Below are 16921 nucleotides of genomic sequence, written 5' to 3'. Positions count from 1 at the left end.
GTTTGAGCTGTCCGAGCGGCCGTTTCCCGTCCTGCTCGCAATATAGCTACTGTTTCGTGACCGTCAGCAGAATATAGACTAGGGAAGCAGACACACGACGACCATAGGAATGGTGTATGGCTTCATGCCACCTGATTCCAGCGTAGGGCTGAGCAACTGCATCTGCCGAGGCCCGTTAGCTCAGTTGGTTAGAGCGTCGTGCTAATAACGCGAAGGTCGTGGGTTCGATCCCCCCACGGGCCACTTCTCTTTTACTACTGCGAAAAGGCAGCGCCGATTTCAGCTGGCGAGTGTGATGACCAAATGATCATCACCCTGCGTGGAAGTTGACAGAGGATCCGAACCCGACTCGTCGGGAAGCACTACAGCATTCACTCGGCAATGGCCATAATATCTTGAATACACTGGTTAGAGAAAATGAAAGAAAATGTCCGATTGCCGATGCGTAACAACTTTGGCCCTTGTCAGTACTTGGGCGGGTGAGCGCATGGGAACACAGGGCACTATTGGCAGTTTTACTTCCTATTTTTGTTTCTCCTTTGTTTTCGGAGCTACAGCCCGATTCGGCCAGGGAGACGCCACCGTGAAATGAAGGGGGCGTGCTGTGTGTCCATCGCCTCGCCTCGCCTCTCCTTACCTCTCTCAGTCGTTTCTCGTGCTTGTCGTTTTGATATAGGCCGATTTGAGAGCGTCAGCTCTCGCGTCAGCTGAGCAAAGTCGAGACAAGTCGAGACACACTAAGGGCTGGTATGCAGCGAGTAAGAGGGCGAAAAAACAATAGTTTAAGAGCGCGTGGCAAAAGTACTCATACGCGAAATTAAAAGCCTGCTGCGGTGGCCGGGAATCGAACCCGGATCAACTGCTTGGAAGGCAACTATGCTGACCATTACACCACGACCGCACAAGCGAGCGCCCCGCCACCGCGCTGAGTCGGCTTCCCGCCTGTCGGCAGCGGCCGAAGGTGATCGTACCCGGCAGGCGCATTTCGAGGCAGGCTAGGGGAGCACATCCAGACGCATTCGGACAGCGTATCCGCGCACATTTCGCATCCTTTGGCAAGAGTCGGCGCCGGCGACGCAAGAGTACGCAGAGGACCGCGTTCTGGCGGCATCTTTAAGCAGTGCAGTGCAGGATTCAGCGTCTGCAGCATCTTCTCCACAGAATGCTACGGCGCTTGACGGCAGTCCCACTTTCCCTTGAGACATCTGCTCGGGAAGCAGCGTGAAGGTACCGCTGGCCCGAGCATCGGTGGTTCAGTGGTAGAATGCTCGCCTGCCACGCGGGCGGCCCGGGTTCGATTCCCGGCCGATGCATCATTTTGTTTTTTCTCCGGTAGGGGTGCTGCGTGTCTTTCGCACTCGAACTGCGTGAGCCATGAGAATGAACCGCGGGATTCCGTATGGAAAGAACCAATCATGCAGCGCGGACGACTGCTCGTTTGGACTCCTGCGTGCTATTGTACATACTGGCGTCGGCCTAGCATCGCAAGTTGCCTGCCGCGCCGTGAATGCACGTGTAGCAACAGAAAAAATGAGCCAGGGAGTGCAGACTCTCTACCACTTGTATTCGATACTTACCAAGATTCCAGAAGGTCTAACGATCGCCTGCCTCGGTAGCGCAGTAGGCAGCGCGTAAGTCTCATAATCTTAAGGTCGTGAGTTCGATCCACACCCGGGGCATCTAATTTTCTGTGACTGAAGGTGGTGCTGTTGCTAGGGCGCCAACTTATTTCTTGTTTGTTATCCACAACGTTTCAACGCTTCAGCGGGAAAATGTTTACTTCCTGTTATTGCTACATACAGCTTCCCTATCCCTCTTCTCCCAGCAGAGCATGAAGCCAAAAGCATTGCTCTGCGACGTTTGAGGTGCGCGCCTTGCCAGTCAGTATGTGCAAAGATGCTCGCAAAGAGAGCGACAATGCGACAAGCGACCGACGGACGGTCGAATGAAACGGCCGCATCCGGTGTGGTCTAGTGGCTAGGATACCTGGCTTTCACCCAGGAGGCCCGGGTTCGATTCCCGGTACCGGAACGGAATTTTTTCCACACGAATCGTGACAAGTTTGAGCTGTCCGAGCGGCCGTTTCCCGTCCTGCTCGCAATATAGCTACTGTTTCGTGACCGTCAGCAGAATATAGACTAGGGAAGCAGACACACGACGACCATAGGAATGGTGTATGGCTTCATGCCACCTGATTCCAGCGTAGGGCTGAGCAACTGCATCTGCCGAGGCCCGTTAGCTCAGTTGGTTAGAGCGTCGTGCTAATAACGCGAAGGTCGTGGGTTCGATCCCCCCACGGGCCACTTCTCTTTTACTACTGCGAAAAGGCAGCGCCGATTTCAGCTGGCGAGTGTGATGACCAAATGATCATCACCCTGCGTGGAAGTTGACAGAGGATCCGAACCCGACTCGTCGGGAAGCACTACAGCATTCACTCGGCAATGGCCATAATATCTTGAATACACTGGTTAGAGAAAATGAAAGAAAATGTCCGATTGCCGATGCGTAACAACTTTGGCCCTTGTCAGTACTTGGGCGGGTGAGCGCATGGGAACACAGGGCCCTATTGGCAGTTTTACTTCCTATTTTTGTTTCTCCTTTGTTTTCGGAGCTACAGCCCGATTCGGCCAGGGAGACGCCACCGTGAAATGAAGGGGGCGTGCTGTGTGTCCATCGCCTCGCCTCGCCTCTCCTTACCTCTCTCAGTCGTTTCTCGTGCTTGTCGTTTTGATATAGGCCGATTTGAGAGCGTCAGCTCTCGCGTCAGCTGAGCAAAGTCGAGACAAGTCGAGACACACTAAGGGCTGGTATGCAGCGAGTAAGAGGGCGAAAAAACAATAGTTTAAGAGCGCGTGGCAAAAGTACTCATACGCGAAATTAAAAGCCTGCTGCGGTGGCCGGGAATCGAACCCGGATCAACTGCTTGGAAGGCAACTATGCTGACCATTACACCACGACCGCACAAGCGAGCGCCCCGCCACCGCGCTGAGTCGGCTTCCCGCCTGTCGGCAGCGGCCGAAGGTGATCGTACCCGGCAGGCGCATTTCGAGGCAGGCTAGGGGAGCACATCCAGACGCATTCGGACAGCGTATCCGCGCACATTTCGCATCCTTTGGCAAGAGTCGGCGCCGGCGACGCAAGAGTACGCAGAGGACCGCGTTCTGGCGGCATCTTTAAGCAGTGCAGTGCAGGATTCAGCGTCTGCAGCATCTTCTCCACAGAATGCTACGGCGCTTGACGGCAGTCCCACTTTCCCTTGAGACATCTGCTCGGGAAGCAGCGTGAAGGTACCGCTGGCCCGAGCATCGGTGGTTCAGTGGTAGAATGCTCGCCTGCCACGCGGGCGGCCTGGGTTCGATTCCCGGCCGATGCATCATTTTGTTTTTTCTCCGGTAGGGGTGCTGCGTGTCTTTCGCACTCGAACTGCGTGAGCCATGAGAATGAACCGCGGGATTCCGTATGGAAAGAACCAATCATGCAGCGCGGACGACTGCTCGTTTGGACTCCTGCGTGCTATTGTACATACTGGCGTCGGCCTAGCATCGCAAGTTGCCTGCCGCGCCGTGAATGCACGTGTAGCAACAGAAAAAATGAGCCAGGGAGTGCAGACTCTCTACCACTTGTATTCGATACTTACCAAGATTCCAGAAGGTCTAACGATCGCCTGCCTCGGTAGCGCAGTAGGCAGCGCGTAAGTCTCATAATCTTAAGGTCGTGAGTTCGATCCACACCCGGGGCATCTAATTTTCTGTGACTGAAGGTGGTGCTGTTGCTAGGGCGCCAACTTATTTCTTGTTTGTTATCCACAACGTTTCAACGCTTCAGCGGGAAAATGTTTACTTCCTGTTATTGCTACATACAGCTTCCCTATCCCTCTTCTCCCAGCAGAGCATGAAGCCAAAAGCATTGCTCTGCGACGTTTGAGGTGCGCGCCTTGCCAGTCAGTATGTGCAAAGATGCTCGCAAAGAGAGCGACAATGCGACAAGCGACCGACGGACGGTCGAATGAAACGGCCGCATCCGGTGTGGTCTAGTGGCTAGGATACCTGGCTTTCACCCAGGAGGCCCGGGTTCGATTCCCGGTACCGGAACGGAATTTTTTCCACACGAATCGTGACAAGTTTGAGCTGTCCGAGCGGCCGTTTCCCGTCCTGCTCGCAATATAGCTACTGTTTCGTGACCGTCAGCAGAATATAGACTAGGGAAGCAGACACACGACGACCATAGGAATGGTGTATGGCTTCATGCCACCTGATTCCAGCGTAGGGCTGAGCAACTGCATCTGCCGAGGCCCGTTAGCTCAGTTGGTTAGAGCGTCGTGCTAATAACGCGAAGGTCGTGGGTTCGATCCCCCCACGGGCCACTTCTCTTTTACTACTGCGAAAAGGCAGCGCCGATTTCAGCTGGCGAGTGTGATGACCAAATGATCATCACCCTGCGTGGAAGTTGACAGAGGATCCGAACCCGACTCGTCGGGAAGCACTACAGCATTCACTCGGCAATGGCCATAATATCTTGAATACACTGGTTAGAGAAAATGAAAGAAAATGTCCGATTGCCGATGCGTAACAACTTTGGCCCTTGTCAGTACTTGGGCGGGTGAGCGCATGGGAACACAGGGCCCTATTGGCAGTTTTACTTCCTATTTTTGTTTCTCCTTTGTTTTCGGAGCTACAGCCCGATTCGGCCAGGGAGACGCCACCGTGAAATGAAGGGGGCGTGCTGTGTGTCCATCGCCTCGCCTCGCCTCTCCTTACCTCTCTCAGTCGTTTCTCGTGCTTGTCGTTTTGATATAGGCCGATTTGAGAGCGTCAGCTCTCGCGTCAGCTGAGCAAAGTCGAGACAAGTCGAGACACACTAAGGGCTGGTATGCAGCGAGTAAGAGGGCGAAAAAACAATAGTTTAAGAGCGCGTGGCAAAAGTACTCATACGCGAAATTAAAAGCCTGCTGCGGTGGCCGGGAATCGAACCCGGATCAACTGCTTGGAAGGCAACTATGCTGACCATTACACCACGACCGCACAAGCGAGCGCCCCGCCACCGCGCTGAGTCGGCTTCCCGCCTGTCGGCAGCGGCCGAAGGTGATCGTACCCGGCAGGCGCATTTCGAGGCAGGCTAGGGGAGCACATCCAGACGCATTCGGACAGCGTATCCGCGCACATTTCGCATCCTTTGGCAAGAGTCGGCGCCGGCGACGCAAGAGTACGCAGAGGACCGCGTTCTGGCGGCATCTTTAAGCAGTGCAGTGCAGGATTCAGCGTCTGCAGCATCTTCTCCACAGAATGCTACGGCGCTTGACGGCAGTCCCACTTTCCCTTGAGACATCTGCTCGGGAAGCAGCGTGAAGGTACCGCTGGCCCGAGCATCGGTGGTTCAGTGGTAGAATGCTCGCCTGCCACGCGGGCGGCCCGGGTTCGATTCCCGGCCGATGCATCATTTTGTTTTTTCTCCGGTAGGGGTGCTGCGTGTCTTTCGCACTCGAACTGCGTGAGCCATGAGAATGAACCGCGGGATTCCGTATGGAAAGAACCAATCATGCAGCGCGGACGACTGCTCGTTTGGACTCCTGCGTGCTATTGTACATACTGGCGTCGGCCTAGCATCGCAAGTTGCCTGCCGCGCCGTGAATGCACGTGTAGCAACAGAAAAAATGAGCCAGGGAGTGCAGACTCTCTACCACTTGTATTCGATACTTACCAAGATTCCAGAAGGTCTAACGATCGCCTGCCTCGGTAGCGCAGTAGGCAGCGCGTAAGTCTCATAATCTTAAGGTCGTGAGTTCGATCCACACCCGGGGCATCTAATTTTCTGTGACTGAAGGTGGTGCTGTTGCTAGGGCGCCAACTTATTTCTTGTTTGTTATCCACAACGTTTCAACGCTTCAGCGGGAAAATGTTTACTTCCTGTTATTGCTACATACAGCTTCCCTATCCCTCTTCTCCCAGCAGAGCATGAAGCCAAAAGCATTGCTCTGCGACGTTTGAGGTGCGCGCCTTGCCAGTCAGTATGTGCAAAGATGCTCGCAAAGAGAGCGACAATGCGACAAGCGACCGACGGACGGTCGAATGAAACGGCCGCATCCGGTGTGGTCTAGTGGCTAGGATACCTGGCTTTCACCCAGGAGGCCCGGGTTCGATTCCCGGTACCGGAACGGAATTTTTTCCACACGAATCGTGACAAGTTTGAGCTGTCCGAGCGGCCGTTTCCCGTCCTGCTCGCAATATAGCTACTGTTTCGTGACCGTCAGCAGAATATAGACTAGGGAAGCAGACACACGACGACCATAGGAATGGTGTATGGCTTCATGCCACCTGATTCCAGCGTAGGGCTGAGCAACTGCATCTGCCGAGGCCCGTTAGCTCAGTTGGTTAGAGCGTCGTGCTAATAACGCGAAGGTCGTGGGTTCGATCCCCCCACGGGCCACTTCTCTTTTACTACTGCGAAAAGGCAGCGCCGATTTCAGCTGGCGAGTGTGATGACCAAATGATCATCACCCTGCGTGGAAGTTGACAGAGGATCCGAACCCGACTCGTCGGGAAGCACTACAGCATTCACTCGGCAATGGCCATAATATCTTGAATACACTGGTTAGAGAAAATGAAAGAAAATGTCCGATTGCCGATGCGTAACAACTTTGGCCCTTGTCAGTACTTGGGCGGGTGAGCGCATGGGAACACAGGGCACTATTGGCAGTTTTACTTCCTATTTTTGTTTCTCCTTTGTTTTCGGAGCTACAGCCCGATTCGGCCAGGGAGACGCCACCGTGAAATGAAGGGGGCGTGCTGTGTGTCCATCGCCTCGCCTCGCCTCTCCTTACCTCTCTCAGTCGTTTCTCGTGCTTGTCGTTTTGATATAGGCCGATTTGAGAGCGTCAGCTCTCGCGTCAGCTGAGCAAAGTCGAGACAAGTCGAGACACACTAAGGGCTGGTATGCAGCGAGTAAGAGGGCGAAAAAACAATAGTTTAAGAGCGCGTGGCAAAAGTACTCATACGCGAAATTAAAAGCCTGCTGCGGTGGCCGGGAATCGAACCCGGATCAACTGCTTGGAAGGCAACTATGCTGACCATTACACCACGACCGCACAAGCGAGCGCCCCGCCACCGCGCTGAGTCGGCTTCCCGCCTGTCGGCAGCGGCCGAAGGTGATCGTACCCGGCAGGCGCATTTCGAGGCAGGCTAGGGGAGCACATCCAGACGCATTCGGACAGCGTATCCGCGCACATTTCGCATCCTTTGGCAAGAGTCGGCGCCGGCGACGCAAGAGTACGCAGAGGACCGCGTTCTGGCGGCATCTTTAAGCAGTGCAGTGCAGGATTCAGCGTCTGCAGCATCTTCTCCACAGAATGCTACGGCGCTTGACGGCAGTCCCACTTTCCCTTGAGACATCTGCTCGGGAAGCAGCGTGAAGGTACCGCTGGCCCGAGCATCGGTGGTTCAGTGGTAGAATGCTCGCCTGCCACGCGGGCGGCCCGGGTTCGATTCCCGGCCGATGCATCATTTTGTTTTTTCTCCGGTAGGGGTGCTGCGTGTCTTTCGCACTCGAACTGCGTGAGCCATGAGAATGAACCGCGGGATTCCGTATGGAAAGAACCAATCATGCAGCGCGGACGACTGCTCGTTTGGACTCCTGCGTGCTATTGTACATACTGGCGTCGGCCTAGCATCGCAAGTTGCCTGCCGCGCCGTGAATGCACGTGTAGCAACAGAAAAAATGAGCCAGGGAGTGCAGACTCTCTACCACTTGTATTCGATACTTACCAAGATTCCAGAAGGTCTAACGATCGCCTGCCTCGGTAGCGCAGTAGGCAGCGCGTAAGTCTCATAATCTTAAGGTCGTGAGTTCGATCCACACCCGGGGCATCTAATTTTCTGTGACTGAAGGTGGTGCTGTTGCTAGGGCGCCAACTTATTTCTTGTTTGTTATCCACAACGTTTCAACGCTTCAGCGGGAAAATGTTTACTTCCTGTTATTGCTACATACAGCTTCCCTATCCCTCTTCTCCCAGCAGAGCATGAAGCCAAAAGCATTGCTCTGCGACGTTTGAGGTGCGCGCCTTGCCAGTCAGTATGTGCAAAGATGCTCGCAAAGAGAGCGACAATGCGACAAGCGACCGACGGACGGTCGAATGAAACGGCCGCATCCGGTGTGGTCTAGTGGCTAGGATACCTGGCTTTCACCCAGGAGGCCCGGGTTCGATTCCCGGTACCGGAACGGAATTTTTTCCACACGAATCGTGACAAGTTTGAGCTGTCCGAGCGGCCGTTTCCCGTCCTGCTCGCAATATAGCTACTGTTTCGTGACCGTCAGCAGAATATAGACTAGGGAAGCAGACACACGACGACCATAGGAATGGTGTATGGCTTCATGCCACCTGATTCCAGCGTAGGGCTGAGCAACTGCATCTGCCGAGGCCCGTTAGCTCAGTTGGTTAGAGCGTCGTGCTAATAACGCGAAGGTCGTGGGTTCGATCCCCCCACGGGCCACTTCTCTTTTACTACTGCGAAAAGGCAGCGCCGATTTCAGCTGGCGAGTGTGATGACCAAATGATCATCACCCTGCGTGGAAGTTGACAGAGGATCCGAACCCGACTCGTCGGGAAGCACTACAGCATTCACTCGGCAATGGCCATAATATCTTGAATACACTGGTTAGAGAAAATGAAAGAAAATGTCCGATTGCCGATGCGTAACAACTTTGGCCCTTGTCAGTACTTGGGCGGGTGAGCGCATGGGAACACAGGGCCCTATTGGCAGTTTTACTTCCTATTTTTGTTTCTCCTTTGTTTTCGGAGCTACAGCCCGATTCGGCCAGGGAGACGCCACCGTGAAATGAAGGGGGCGTGCTGTGTGTCCATCGCCTCGCCTCGCCTCTCCTTACCTCTCTCAGTCGTTTCTCGTGCTTGTCGTTTTGATATAGGCCGATTTGAGAGCGTCAGCTCTCGCGTCAGCTGAGCAAAGTCGAGACAAGTCGAGACACACTAAGGGCTGGTATGCAGCGAGTAAGAGGGCGAAAAAACAATAGTTTAAGAGCGCGTGGCAAAAGTACTCATACGCGAAATTAAAAGCCTGCTGCGGTGGCCGGGAATCGAACCCGGATCAACTGCTTGGAAGGCAACTATGCTGACCATTACACCACGACCGCACAAGCGAGCGCCCCGCCACCGCGCTGAGTCGGCTTCCCGCCTGTCGGCAGCGGCCGAAGGTGATCGTACCCGGCAGGCGCATTTCGAGGCAGGCTAGGGGAGCACATCCAGACGCATTCGGACAGCGTATCCGCGCACATTTCGCATCCTTTGGCAAGAGTCGGCGCCGGCGACGCAAGAGTACGCAGAGGACCGCGTTCTGGCGGCATCTTTAAGCAGTGCAGTGCAGGATTCAGCGTCTGCAGCATCTTCTCCACAGAATGCTACGGCGCTTGACGGCAGTCCCACTTTCCCTTGAGACATCTGCTCGGGAAGCAGCGTGAAGGTACCGCTGGCCCGAGCATCGGTGGTTCAGTGGTAGAATGCTCGCCTGCCACGCGGGCGGCCCGGGTTCGATTCCCGGCCGATGCATCATTTTGTTTTTTCTCCGGTAGGGGTGCTGCGTGTCTTTCGCACTCGAACTGCGTGAGCCATGAGAATGAACCGCGGGATTCCGTATGGAAAGAACCAATCATGCAGCGCGGACGACTGCTCGTTTGGACTCCTGCGTGCTATTGTACATACTGGCGTCGGCCTAGCATCGCAAGTTGCCTGCCGCGCCGTGAATGCACGTGTAGCAACAGAAAAAATGAGCCAGGGAGTGCAGACTCTCTACCACTTGTATTCGATACTTACCAAGATTCCAGAAGGTCTAACGATCGCCTGCCTCGGTAGCGCAGTAGGCAGCGCGTAAGTCTCATAATCTTAAGGTCGTGAGTTCGATCCACACCCGGGGCATCTAATTTTCTGTGACTGAAGGTGGTGCTGTTGCTAGGGCGCCAACTTATTTCTTGTTTGTTATCCACAACGTTTCAACGCTTCAGCGGGAAAATGTTTACTTCCTGTTATTGCTACATACAGCTTCCCTATCCCTCTTCTCCCAGCAGAGCATGAAGCCAAAAGCATTGCTCTGCGACGTTTGAGGTGCGCGCCTTGCCAGTCAGTATGTGCAAAGATGCTCGCAAAGAGAGCGACAATGCGACAAGCGACCGTACGAACGGTCGAATGAAACGGCCGCATCCGGTGTGGTCTAGTGGCTAGGATACCTGGCTTTCACCCAGGAGGCCCGGGTTCGATTCCCGGTACCGGAACGGAATTTTTTCCACACGAATCGTGACAAGTTTGAGCTGTCCGAGCGGCCGTTTCCCGTCCTGCTCGCAATATAGCTACTGTTTCGTGACCGTCAGCAGAATATAGACTAGGGAAGCAGACACACGACGACCATAGGAATGGTGTATGGCTTCATGCCACCTGATTCCAGCGTAGGGCTGAGCAACTGCATCTGCCGAGGCCCGTTAGCTCAGTTGGTTAGAGCGTCGTGCTAATAACGCGAAGGTCGTGGGTTCGATCCCCCCACGGGCCACTTCTCTTTTACTACTGCGAAAAGGCAGCGCCGATTTCAGCTGGCGAGTGTGATGACCAAATGATCATCACCCTGCGTGGAAGTTGACAGAGGATCCGAACCCGACTCGTCGGGAAGCACTACAGCATTCACTCGGCAATGGCCATAATATCTTGAATACACTGGTTAGAGAAAATGAAAGAAAATGTCCGATTGCCGATGCGTAACAACTTTGGCCCTTGTCAGTACTTGGGCGGGTGAGCGCATGGGAACACAGGGCACTATTGGCAGTTTTACTTCCTATTTTTGTTTCTCCTTTGTTTTCGGAGCTACAGCCCGATTCGGCCAGGGAGACGCCACCGTGAAATGAAGGGGGCGTGCTGTGTGTCCATCGCCTCGCCTCGCCTCTCCTTACCTCTCTCAGTCGTTTCTCGTGCTTGTCGTTTTGATATAGGCCGATTTGAGAGCGTCAGCTCTCGCGTCAGCTGAGCAAAGTCGAGACAAGTCGAGACACACTAAGGGCTGGTATGCAGCGAGTAAGAGGGCGAAAAAACAATAGTTTAAGAGCGCGTGGCAAAAGTACTCATACGCGAAATTAAAAGCCTGCTGCGGTGGCCGGGAATCGAACCCGGATCAACTGCTTGGAAGGCAACTATGCTGACCATTACACCACGACCGCACAAGCGAGCGCCCCGCCACCGCGCTGAGTCGGCTTCCCGCCTGTCGGCAGCGGCCGAAGGTGATCGTACCCGGCAGGCGCATTTCGAGGCAGGCTAGGGGAGCACATCCAGACGCATTCGGACAGCGTATCCGCGCACATTTCGCATCCTTTGGCAAGAGTCGGCGCCGGCGACGCAAGAGTACGCAGAGGACCGCGTTCTGGCGGCATCTTTAAGCAGTGCAGTGCAGGATTCAGCGTCTGCAGCATCTTCTCCACAGAATGCTACGGCGCTTGACGGCAGTCCCACTTTCCCTTGAGACATCTGCTCGGGAAGCAGCGTGAAGGTACCGCTGGCCCGAGCATCGGTGGTTCAGTGGTAGAATGCTCGCCTGCCACGCGGGCGGCCCGGGTTCGATTCCCGGCCGATGCATCATTTTGTTTTTTCTCCGGTAGGGGTGCTGCGTGTCTTTCGCACTCGAACTGCGTGAGCCATGAGAATGAACCGCGGGATTCCGTATGGAAAGAACCAATCATGCAGCGCGGACGACTGCTCGTTTGGACTCCTGCGTGCTATTGTACATACTGGCGTCGGCCTAGCATCGCAAGTTGCCTGCCGCGCCGTGAATGCACGTGTAGCAACAGAAAAAATGAGCCAGGGAGTGCAGACTCTCTACCACTTGTATTCGATACTTACCAAGATTCCAGAAGGTCTAACGATCGCCTGCCTCGGTAGCGCAGTAGGCAGCGCGTAAGTCTCATAATCTTAAGGTCGTGAGTTCGATCCACACCCGGGGCATCTAATTTTCTGTGACTGAAGGTGGTGCTGTTGCTAGGGCGCCAACTTATTTCTTGTTTGTTATCCACAACGTTTCAACGCTTCAGCGGGAAAATGTTTACTTCCTGTTATTGCTACATACAGCTTCCCTATCCCTCTTCTCCCAGCAGAGCATGAAGCCAAAAGCATTGCTCTGCGACGTTTGAGGTGCGCGCCTTGCCAGTCAGTATGTGCAAAGATGCTCGCAAAGAGAGCGACAATGCGACAAGCGACCGTACGAACGGTCGAATGAAACGGCCGCATCCGGTGTGGTCTAGTGGCTAGGATACCTGGCTTTCACCCAGGAGGCCCGGGTTCGATTCCCGGTACCGGAACGGAATTTTTTCCACACGAATCGTGACAAGTTTGAGCTGTCCGAGCGGCCGTTTCCCGTCCTGCTCGCAATATAGCTACTGTTTCGTGACCGTCAGCAGAATATAGACTAGGGAAGCAGACACACGACGACCATAGGAATGGTGTATGGCTTCATGCCACCTGATTCCAGCGTAGGGCTGAGCAACTGCATCTGCCGAGGCCCGTTAGCTCAGTTGGTTAGAGCGTCGTGCTAATAACGCGAAGGTCGTGGGTTCGATCCCCCCACGGGCCACTTCTCTTTTACTACTGCGAAAAGGCAGCGCCGATTTCAGCTGGCGAGTGTGATGACCAAATGATCATCACCCTGCGTGGAAGTTGACAGAGGATCCGAACCCGACTCGTCGGGAAGCACTACAGCATTCACTCGGCAATGGCCATAATATCTTGAATACACTGGTTAGAGAAAATGAAAGAAAATGTCCGATTGCCGATGCGTAACAACTTTGGCCCTTGTCAGTACTTGGGCGGGTGAGCGCATGGGAACACAGGGCACTATTGGCAGTTTTACTTCCTATTTTTGTTTCTCCTTTGTTTTCGGAGCTACAGCCCGATTCGGCCAGGGAGACGCCACCGTGAAATGAAGGGGGCGTGCTGTGTGTCCATCGCCTCGCCTCGCCTCTCCTTACCTCTCTCAGTCGTTTCTCGTGCTTGTCGTTTTGATATAGGCCGATTTGAGAGCGTCAGCTCTCGCGTCAGCTGAGCAAAGTCGAGACAAGTCGAGACACACTAAGGGCTGGTATGCAGCGAGTAAGAGGGCGAAAAAACAATAGTTTAAGAGCGCGTGGCAAAAGTACTCATACGCGAAATTAAAAGCCTGCTGCGGTGGCCGGGAATCGAACCCGGATCAACTGCTTGGAAGGCAACTATGCTGACCATTACACCACGACCGCACAAGCGAGCGCCCCGCCACCGCGCTGAGTCGGCTTCCCGCCTGTCGGCAGCGGCCGAAGGTGATCGTACCCGGCAGGCGCATTTCGAGGCAGGCTAGGGGAGCACATCCAGACGCATTCGGACAGCGTATCCGCGCACATTTCGCATCCTTTGGCAAGAGTCGGCGCCGGCGACGCAAGAGTACGCAGAGGACCGCGTTCTGGCGGCATCTTTAAGCAGTGCAGTGCAGGATTCAGCGTCTGCAGCATCTTCTCCACAGAATGCTACGGCGCTTGACGGCAGTCCCACTTTCCCTTGAGACATCTGCTCGGGAAGCAGCGTGAAGGTACCGCTGGCCCGAGCATCGGTGGTTCAGTGGTAGAATGCTCGCCTGCCACGCGGGCGGCCCGGGTTCGATTCCCGGCCGATGCATCATTTTGTTTTTTCTCCGGTAGGGGTGCTGCGTGTCTTTCGCACTCGAACTGCGTGAGCCATGAGAATGAACCGCGGGATTCCGTATGGAAAGAACCAATCATGCAGCGCGGACGACTGCTCGTTTGGACTCCTGCGTGCTATTGTACATACTGGCGTCGGCCTAGCATCGCAAGTTGCCTGCCGCGCCGTGAATGCACGTGTAGCAACAGAAAAAATGAGCCAGGGAGTGCAGACTCTCTACCACTTGTATTCGATACTTACCAAGATTCCAGAAGGTCTAACGATCGCCTGCCTCGGTAGCGCAGTAGGCAGCGCGTAAGTCTCATAATCTTAAGGTCGTGAGTTCGATCCACACCCGGGGCATCTAATTTTCTGTGACTGAAGGTGGTGCTGTTGCTAGGGCGCCAACTTATTTCTTGTTTGTTATCCACAACGTTTCAACGCTTCAGCGGGAAAATGTTTACTTCCTGTTATTGCTACATACAGCTTCCCTATCCCTCTTCTCCCAGCAGAGCATGAAGCCAAAAGCATTGCTCTGCGACGTTTGAGGTGCGCGCCTTGCCAGTCAGTATGTGCAAAGATGCTCGCAAAGAGAGCGACAATGCGACAAGCGACCGTACGAACGGTCGAATGAAACGGCCGCATCCGGTGTGGTCTAGTGGCTAGGATACCTGGCTTTCACCCAGGAGGCCCGGGTTCGATTCCCGGTACCGGAACGGAATTTTTTCCACACGAATCGTGACAAGTTTGAGCTGTCCGAGCGGCCGTTTCCCGTCCTGCTCGCAATATAGCTACTGTTTCGTGACCGTCAGCAGAATATAGACTAGGGAAGCAGACACACGACGACCATAGGAATGGTGTATGGCTTCATGCCACCTGATTCCAGCGTAGGGCTGAGCAACTGCATCTGCCGAGGCCCGTTAGCTCAGTTGGTTAGAGCGTCGTGCTAATAACGCGAAGGTCGTGGGTTCGATCCCCCCACGGGCCACTTCTCTTTTACTACTGCGAAAAGGCAGCGCCGATTTCAGCTGGCGAGTGTGATGACCAAATGATCATCACCCTGCGTGGAAGTTGACAGAGGATCCGAACCCGACTCGTCGGGAAGCACTACAGCATTCACTCGGCAATGGCCATAATATCTTGAATACACTGGTTAGAGAAAATGAAAGAAAATGTCCGATTGCCGATGCGTAACAACTTTGGCCCTTGTCAGTACTTGGGCGGGTGAGCGCATGGGAACACAGGGCACTATTGGCAGTTTTACTTCCTATTTTTGTTTCTCCTTTGTTTTCGGAGCTACAGCCCGATTCGGCCAGGGAGACGCCACCGTGAAATGAAGGGGGCGTGCTGTGTGTCCATCGCCTCGCCTCGCCTCTCCTTACCTCTCTCAGTCGTTTCTCGTGCTTGTCGTTTTGATATAGGCCGATTTGAGAGCGTCAGCTCTCGCGTCAGCTGAGCAAAGTCGAGACAAGTCGAGACACACTAAGGGCTGGTATGCAGCGAGTAAGAGGGCGAAAAAACAATAGTTTAAGAGCGCGTGGCAAAAGTACTCATACGCGAAATTAAAAGCCTGCTGCGGTGGCCGGGAATCGAACCCGGATCAACTGCTTGGAAGGCAACTATGCTGACCATTACACCACGACCGCACAAGCGAGCGCCCCGCCACCGCGCTGAGTCGGCTTCCCGCCTGTCGGCAGCGGCCGAAGGTGATCGTACCCGGCAGGCGCATTTCGAGGCAGGCTAGGGGAGCACATCCAGACGCATTCGGACAGCGTATCCGCGCACATTTCGCATCCTTTGGCAAGAGTCGGCGCCGGCGACGCAAGAGTACGCAGAGGACCGCGTTCTGGCGGCATCTTTAAGCAGTGCAGTGCAGGATTCAGCGTCTGCAGCATCTTCTCCACAGAATGCTACGGCGCTTGACGGCAGTCCCACTTTCCCTTGAGACATCTGCTCGGGAAGCAGCGTGAAGGTACCGCTGGCCCGAGCATCGGTGGTTCAGTGGTAGAATGCTCGCCTGCCACGCGGGCGGCCCGGGTTCGATTCCCGGCCGATGCATCATTTTGTTTTTTCTCCGGTAGGGGTGCTGCGTGTCTTTCGCACTCGAACTGCGTGAGCCATGAGAATGAACCGCGGGATTCCGTATGGAAAGAACCAATCATGCAGCGCGGACGACTGCTCGTTTGGACTCCTGCGTGCTATTGTACATACTGGCGTCGGCCTAGCATCGCAAGTTGCCTGCCGCGCCGTGAATGCACGTGTAGCAACAGAAAAAATGAGCCAGGGAGTGCAGACTCTCTACCACTTGTATTCGATACTTACCAAGATTCCAGAAGGTCTAACGATCGCCTGCCTCGGTAGCGCAGTAGGCAGCGCGTAAGTCTCATAATCTTAAGGTCGTGAGTTCGATCCACACCCGGGGCATCTAATTTTCTGTGACTGAAGGTGGTGCTGTTGCTAGGGCGCCAACTTATTTCTTGTTTGTTATCCACAACGTTTCAACGCTTCAGCGGGAAAATGTTTACTTCCTGTTATTGCTACATACAGCTTCCCTATCCCTCTTCTCCCAGCAGAGCATGAAGCCAAAAGCATTGCTCTGCGACGTTTGAGGTGCGCGCCTTGCCAGTCAGTATGTGCAAAGATGCTCGCAAAGAGAGCGACAATGCGACAAGCGACCGTACGAACGGTCGAATGAAACGGCCGCATCCGGTGTGGTCTAGTGGCTAGGATACCTGGCTTTCACCCAGGAGGCCCGGGTTCGATTCCCGGTACCGGAACGGAATTTTTTCCACACGAATCGTGACAAGTTTGAGCTGTCCGAGCGGCCGTTTCCCGTCCTGCTCGCAATATAGCTACTGTTTCGTGACCGTCAGCAGAATATAGACTAGGGAAGCAGACACACGACGACCATAGGAATGGTGTATGGCTTCATGCCACCTGATTCCAGCGTAGGGCTGAGCAACTGCATCTGCCGAGGCCCGTTAGCTCAGTTGGTTAGAGCGTCGTGCTAATAACGCGAAGGTCGTGGGTTCGATCCCCCCACGGGCCACTTCTCTTTTACTACTGCGAAAAGGCAGCGCCGATTTCAGCTGGCGAGTGTGATGACCAAATGATCATCACCCTGCGTGGAAGTTGACAGAGGATCCGAACCCGACTCGTCGGGAAGCACTACAGCATTCACTCGGCAATGGCCATAATATCTTGAATACACTGGTTAGAGAAAATGAAAGAAAATGTCCGATT

The 16921-nt window shown here is 54.5% G+C and overlaps 41 non-coding genes across 41 annotated transcripts; 33 read left to right on the top strand and 8 right to left on the bottom strand.

Annotated features, from left to right (window-relative positions):
* The first annotated feature begins 169 nt into the window (after positions 1-169).
* On the top strand, positions 170-243 carry Trnai-aau (transfer RNA isoleucine (anticodon AAU)). The gene has a single exon. It is a non-coding gene; the product is annotated as a tRNA-Ile (tRNA).
* Positions 244-829: 586 nt separating this feature from the next.
* Trnag-ucc (transfer RNA glycine (anticodon UCC)) lies at positions 830-901 on the bottom strand. The gene has a single exon. It is a non-coding gene; the product is annotated as a tRNA-Gly (tRNA).
* Positions 902-1242: 341 nt separating this feature from the next.
* On the top strand, positions 1243-1313 carry Trnag-gcc (transfer RNA glycine (anticodon GCC)). The gene has a single exon. It is a non-coding gene; the product is annotated as a tRNA-Gly (tRNA).
* Positions 1314-1606: 293 nt separating this feature from the next.
* Positions 1607-1679, top strand: Trnam-cau (transfer RNA methionine (anticodon CAU)). Its single transcript has one exon. It is a non-coding gene; the product is annotated as a tRNA-Met (tRNA).
* A 280-nt stretch (positions 1680-1959) lies between these two features.
* On the top strand, positions 1960-2031 carry Trnae-uuc (transfer RNA glutamic acid (anticodon UUC)). The gene has a single exon. It is a non-coding gene; the product is annotated as a tRNA-Glu (tRNA).
* Positions 2032-2229: 198 nt separating this feature from the next.
* Trnai-aau (transfer RNA isoleucine (anticodon AAU)) lies at positions 2230-2303 on the top strand. The gene has a single exon. It is a non-coding gene; the product is annotated as a tRNA-Ile (tRNA).
* Positions 2304-2889: 586 nt separating this feature from the next.
* On the bottom strand, positions 2890-2961 carry Trnag-ucc (transfer RNA glycine (anticodon UCC)). Its single transcript has one exon. It is a non-coding gene; the product is annotated as a tRNA-Gly (tRNA).
* A 341-nt stretch (positions 2962-3302) lies between these two features.
* Trnag-gcc (transfer RNA glycine (anticodon GCC)) lies at positions 3303-3373 on the top strand. The gene has a single exon. It is a non-coding gene; the product is annotated as a tRNA-Gly (tRNA).
* A 293-nt stretch (positions 3374-3666) lies between these two features.
* Trnam-cau (transfer RNA methionine (anticodon CAU)) lies at positions 3667-3739 on the top strand. The gene has a single exon. It is a non-coding gene; the product is annotated as a tRNA-Met (tRNA).
* Positions 3740-4019: 280 nt separating this feature from the next.
* Positions 4020-4091, top strand: Trnae-uuc (transfer RNA glutamic acid (anticodon UUC)). Its single transcript has one exon. It is a non-coding gene; the product is annotated as a tRNA-Glu (tRNA).
* Positions 4092-4289: 198 nt separating this feature from the next.
* Trnai-aau (transfer RNA isoleucine (anticodon AAU)) lies at positions 4290-4363 on the top strand. The gene has a single exon. It is a non-coding gene; the product is annotated as a tRNA-Ile (tRNA).
* Positions 4364-4949: 586 nt separating this feature from the next.
* On the bottom strand, positions 4950-5021 carry Trnag-ucc (transfer RNA glycine (anticodon UCC)). The gene has a single exon. It is a non-coding gene; the product is annotated as a tRNA-Gly (tRNA).
* A 341-nt stretch (positions 5022-5362) lies between these two features.
* Positions 5363-5433, top strand: Trnag-gcc (transfer RNA glycine (anticodon GCC)). The gene has a single exon. It is a non-coding gene; the product is annotated as a tRNA-Gly (tRNA).
* A 293-nt stretch (positions 5434-5726) lies between these two features.
* Trnam-cau (transfer RNA methionine (anticodon CAU)) lies at positions 5727-5799 on the top strand. Its single transcript has one exon. It is a non-coding gene; the product is annotated as a tRNA-Met (tRNA).
* A 280-nt stretch (positions 5800-6079) lies between these two features.
* Positions 6080-6151, top strand: Trnae-uuc (transfer RNA glutamic acid (anticodon UUC)). The gene has a single exon. It is a non-coding gene; the product is annotated as a tRNA-Glu (tRNA).
* Positions 6152-6349: 198 nt separating this feature from the next.
* On the top strand, positions 6350-6423 carry Trnai-aau (transfer RNA isoleucine (anticodon AAU)). The gene has a single exon. It is a non-coding gene; the product is annotated as a tRNA-Ile (tRNA).
* A 586-nt stretch (positions 6424-7009) lies between these two features.
* On the bottom strand, positions 7010-7081 carry Trnag-ucc (transfer RNA glycine (anticodon UCC)). Its single transcript has one exon. It is a non-coding gene; the product is annotated as a tRNA-Gly (tRNA).
* Positions 7082-7422: 341 nt separating this feature from the next.
* On the top strand, positions 7423-7493 carry Trnag-gcc (transfer RNA glycine (anticodon GCC)). Its single transcript has one exon. It is a non-coding gene; the product is annotated as a tRNA-Gly (tRNA).
* A 293-nt stretch (positions 7494-7786) lies between these two features.
* Trnam-cau (transfer RNA methionine (anticodon CAU)) lies at positions 7787-7859 on the top strand. Its single transcript has one exon. It is a non-coding gene; the product is annotated as a tRNA-Met (tRNA).
* A 280-nt stretch (positions 7860-8139) lies between these two features.
* Trnae-uuc (transfer RNA glutamic acid (anticodon UUC)) lies at positions 8140-8211 on the top strand. The gene has a single exon. It is a non-coding gene; the product is annotated as a tRNA-Glu (tRNA).
* Positions 8212-8409: 198 nt separating this feature from the next.
* Trnai-aau (transfer RNA isoleucine (anticodon AAU)) lies at positions 8410-8483 on the top strand. Its single transcript has one exon. It is a non-coding gene; the product is annotated as a tRNA-Ile (tRNA).
* A 586-nt stretch (positions 8484-9069) lies between these two features.
* Trnag-ucc (transfer RNA glycine (anticodon UCC)) lies at positions 9070-9141 on the bottom strand. Its single transcript has one exon. It is a non-coding gene; the product is annotated as a tRNA-Gly (tRNA).
* A 341-nt stretch (positions 9142-9482) lies between these two features.
* Positions 9483-9553, top strand: Trnag-gcc (transfer RNA glycine (anticodon GCC)). The gene has a single exon. It is a non-coding gene; the product is annotated as a tRNA-Gly (tRNA).
* Positions 9554-9846: 293 nt separating this feature from the next.
* Positions 9847-9919, top strand: Trnam-cau (transfer RNA methionine (anticodon CAU)). The gene has a single exon. It is a non-coding gene; the product is annotated as a tRNA-Met (tRNA).
* A 281-nt stretch (positions 9920-10200) lies between these two features.
* Trnae-uuc (transfer RNA glutamic acid (anticodon UUC)) lies at positions 10201-10272 on the top strand. The gene has a single exon. It is a non-coding gene; the product is annotated as a tRNA-Glu (tRNA).
* A 198-nt stretch (positions 10273-10470) lies between these two features.
* On the top strand, positions 10471-10544 carry Trnai-aau (transfer RNA isoleucine (anticodon AAU)). The gene has a single exon. It is a non-coding gene; the product is annotated as a tRNA-Ile (tRNA).
* A 586-nt stretch (positions 10545-11130) lies between these two features.
* Positions 11131-11202, bottom strand: Trnag-ucc (transfer RNA glycine (anticodon UCC)). The gene has a single exon. It is a non-coding gene; the product is annotated as a tRNA-Gly (tRNA).
* A 341-nt stretch (positions 11203-11543) lies between these two features.
* On the top strand, positions 11544-11614 carry Trnag-gcc (transfer RNA glycine (anticodon GCC)). The gene has a single exon. It is a non-coding gene; the product is annotated as a tRNA-Gly (tRNA).
* Positions 11615-11907: 293 nt separating this feature from the next.
* Trnam-cau (transfer RNA methionine (anticodon CAU)) lies at positions 11908-11980 on the top strand. Its single transcript has one exon. It is a non-coding gene; the product is annotated as a tRNA-Met (tRNA).
* A 281-nt stretch (positions 11981-12261) lies between these two features.
* Trnae-uuc (transfer RNA glutamic acid (anticodon UUC)) lies at positions 12262-12333 on the top strand. Its single transcript has one exon. It is a non-coding gene; the product is annotated as a tRNA-Glu (tRNA).
* A 198-nt stretch (positions 12334-12531) lies between these two features.
* On the top strand, positions 12532-12605 carry Trnai-aau (transfer RNA isoleucine (anticodon AAU)). The gene has a single exon. It is a non-coding gene; the product is annotated as a tRNA-Ile (tRNA).
* A 586-nt stretch (positions 12606-13191) lies between these two features.
* Positions 13192-13263, bottom strand: Trnag-ucc (transfer RNA glycine (anticodon UCC)). Its single transcript has one exon. It is a non-coding gene; the product is annotated as a tRNA-Gly (tRNA).
* Positions 13264-13604: 341 nt separating this feature from the next.
* Trnag-gcc (transfer RNA glycine (anticodon GCC)) lies at positions 13605-13675 on the top strand. The gene has a single exon. It is a non-coding gene; the product is annotated as a tRNA-Gly (tRNA).
* A 293-nt stretch (positions 13676-13968) lies between these two features.
* Positions 13969-14041, top strand: Trnam-cau (transfer RNA methionine (anticodon CAU)). Its single transcript has one exon. It is a non-coding gene; the product is annotated as a tRNA-Met (tRNA).
* Positions 14042-14322: 281 nt separating this feature from the next.
* Positions 14323-14394, top strand: Trnae-uuc (transfer RNA glutamic acid (anticodon UUC)). The gene has a single exon. It is a non-coding gene; the product is annotated as a tRNA-Glu (tRNA).
* A 198-nt stretch (positions 14395-14592) lies between these two features.
* On the top strand, positions 14593-14666 carry Trnai-aau (transfer RNA isoleucine (anticodon AAU)). The gene has a single exon. It is a non-coding gene; the product is annotated as a tRNA-Ile (tRNA).
* Positions 14667-15252: 586 nt separating this feature from the next.
* On the bottom strand, positions 15253-15324 carry Trnag-ucc (transfer RNA glycine (anticodon UCC)). The gene has a single exon. It is a non-coding gene; the product is annotated as a tRNA-Gly (tRNA).
* A 341-nt stretch (positions 15325-15665) lies between these two features.
* On the top strand, positions 15666-15736 carry Trnag-gcc (transfer RNA glycine (anticodon GCC)). The gene has a single exon. It is a non-coding gene; the product is annotated as a tRNA-Gly (tRNA).
* Positions 15737-16029: 293 nt separating this feature from the next.
* Positions 16030-16102, top strand: Trnam-cau (transfer RNA methionine (anticodon CAU)). The gene has a single exon. It is a non-coding gene; the product is annotated as a tRNA-Met (tRNA).
* A 281-nt stretch (positions 16103-16383) lies between these two features.
* Trnae-uuc (transfer RNA glutamic acid (anticodon UUC)) lies at positions 16384-16455 on the top strand. Its single transcript has one exon. It is a non-coding gene; the product is annotated as a tRNA-Glu (tRNA).
* A 198-nt stretch (positions 16456-16653) lies between these two features.
* On the top strand, positions 16654-16727 carry Trnai-aau (transfer RNA isoleucine (anticodon AAU)). The gene has a single exon. It is a non-coding gene; the product is annotated as a tRNA-Ile (tRNA).
* Positions 16728-16921: the final 194 nt, after the last annotated feature.

This window comes from Schistocerca serialis, chromosome 2 (genome assembly GCF_023864345.2).
Source record: "Schistocerca serialis cubense isolate TAMUIC-IGC-003099 chromosome 2, iqSchSeri2.2, whole genome shotgun sequence".
NCBI lineage: Eukaryota > Metazoa > Arthropoda > Insecta > Orthoptera > Acrididae > Schistocerca > Schistocerca serialis.
Note: the sequence above shows the minus strand (reverse complement) of the source record. Positions and strands in the feature narration are given on the sequence as shown.